General features: G+C 32.1%; 2 pseudogenes; both read right to left on the bottom strand.

The window, feature by feature from the left end:
- Positions 1 to 2,029, bottom strand: part of LOC129617664 (large subunit ribosomal RNA) — a 4,018-nt pseudogene extending 1,989 nt beyond the window's left edge.
- A 290-nt stretch (positions 2,030 to 2,319) lies between these two features.
- The window catches only part of LOC129617660 (5.8S ribosomal RNA), a 184-nt pseudogene continuing 3 nt past the window's right edge, over positions 2,320 to 2,500 (bottom strand).

Raw genomic sequence — 2,500 nt, 5'->3', positions numbered from 1 at the left:
CATGGTAGTACAACTATAAAACAGAAAAGAAAACTCTTCCGATACCTCTCGACGGCTTCTCTATGATTGTTTCTGTTACCAGGATGATCATAATGACCATATTTATTACAAACGTATACTCAACAGGTTACGGAATTGGAACCGTATTCCCTTTCGCTTATTTAATTTAAGGTATTTTATATTATCAATGGGGATAAAACCTTAAATTTTGTTCGGCTTTCGCCTTAAGCTTAGGACCGACTAACTCGTGATCAACCACTGTTCACACGAAACCCTTCTCCACTTCAGTCCTCCAAGGTCTCATTCGATTATTTGCTACTACCACCAAGATCTGTACCAATGGCAGCTCCACACATCCTTACGGAAGATGCTTCTACGCTACCATTGTACCCACCTACTTGTTAATGTTTCTAAATTTATATACATTAATAATGTAATATAAATCATTTACATTAACAGTGACGTATAGGTATACAACTTAAGCGCCATCCATTTTAAGGGCTAGTTGCTTCGGCAGGTGAGTTGTTACACACTCCTTAGCGGATTACGACTTCCATGTCCACCGTCCTGCTGTTTTAAGCAAGCAACGCCTTTCATGGTATCTGCATGAGTTGTTAATTTAGGCACCGTAACGTCACGTTTGGTTCATCCCACAGCGCCAGTTCTGCTTACCAAAAGTGGCCCACTGGGCACAATATATCATAACCTAAAACTTCATTCAAGAAAGTTTAGGTTCTTACCCATTTAAAGTTTGAGAATAGGTTAAGGTCGTTTCGGCCCTAAGGCCTCTAATCATTCGCTTTACCAGATAAGATTATTTTATATAATATTTTTATGCACCAGCTATCCTGAGGGAAACTTCGGTGGGAACCAGCTACTAGATAGTTCGATAGGTCTTTCGCCCCTATACCCAATTCTGACAATCGATTTGCACGTCAGAACTGTTTCGGTCTTCCATCAGGGTTTCCCCTGACTTCTACCTGATCAGGTATAGTTCACCATCTTTCGGGTCACAGCATATATGCTCAAGGTACGTTCTAGTTAGAGGTATAAAAAATAATTAAAAATTATTTATATACATAACTATATAGAACGCCCCAGGATTGATATTATATATATAAAATTATATATATAATTTAATCCCATATTAACAGTTAAGTTAATTACGCCTTTAGATTTTATTTAAAATAAATTCTAATGACTTGCACACATGTTAGACTCCTTGGTCCGTGTTTCAAGACGGGTCCCGAAGGTATCCTAAATCTATAGCATTGCTAATCATATTAATGCATATAATAATTATATTAATATATAAATTAATATAATATTATAAAATTATAATAATATATAATTTACGCATTATATTGATTTTTTATCTGTCAATTATTTATCCGATAATATTTAAATTATATTATATAGAAAATAAATTTTCATATATAAAATAAACTTTTTAAATATATCTTATGATAAATATATATTTATTAACAGATTGCAATGTCCATATATGAAAAAATTGCACACCATCATTATTATATAATTATATAATATTTATAATGTTGAATTTTTCATATTTCATGGATGTTTAGGTTCATCGGGCTTAACCTCTAAACAGTTTCACGTACTATTTAACTCTCTATTCAGAGTTCTTTTCAACTTTCCCTCACGGTACTTGTTTGCTATCGGTCTCATGGTTATATTTAGTTTTAGATGGAGTTTACCACCCACTTAGTGCTGCACTATCAAGCAACACGACTCTTTGGAAATATCTTCTAATAATCATTAACGTCATACGGGCCTAGCACCCTCTATGGGTAAATGGCCTCGTTTAAGAAGGACTTAGACTGTTAATTTCTCATATTAGAATATAGATATTCCATACACTACATCGGATATTTGTATAAACAAAATCCTTTAGTGCTGAACTAGTTTCTTTTCGCTCGCCGCTACTAAGAAAATCCTAGTTAGTTTCTTTTCCTCCCCTAACTAATATGCTTAAATTCAGGGGGTAGTCTCATATGAGTTGAGGTTGTTTTTAAGAATATTTTTAATTTTTCTTTTTAGTTGAAAACTAAATATATATAAGTTACTGTATTGTTTATATTATAAATAATATAATTTTATATAAGTTTTCCTCTTTAATGTATTAATACTAATTTATTAATACTAGGATATACTTATTTTTTTATTATATTTTATAATATAAGTAAAATATATATAATTGAATTTTAATATTATGGTATTCCTACCAGTAATATATCATGTGCTATAAATAATATAATTTAAAATTATATTATAAGCAACTTTATTAAATTATTCTTACAACCCTCAACCATATGTAGTCCATGCAGTATTAAATTTTTTAATAAATTTATATACTCTGTAGCATGGACTGCAATATGCGTTCAAAATGTCGATGTTCATGTGTCCTGCAGTTCACACGATGACGCACAGTTAGCTGCGTTCTTCATCGACCCATGAGCCAAGTGATCCACCGTTTAGA

Source organism: Condylostylus longicornis, unplaced genomic scaffold (assembly GCF_029603195.1).
Source record: "Condylostylus longicornis isolate FDR11 unplaced genomic scaffold, ASM2960319v2 ptg000586l, whole genome shotgun sequence".
Taxonomy (NCBI): domain Eukaryota; kingdom Metazoa; phylum Arthropoda; class Insecta; order Diptera; family Dolichopodidae; genus Condylostylus; species Condylostylus longicornis.
The sequence above is the reverse complement of the archived record's forward strand: the minus strand, read 5'-3'. Positions and strand labels throughout refer to the sequence as shown.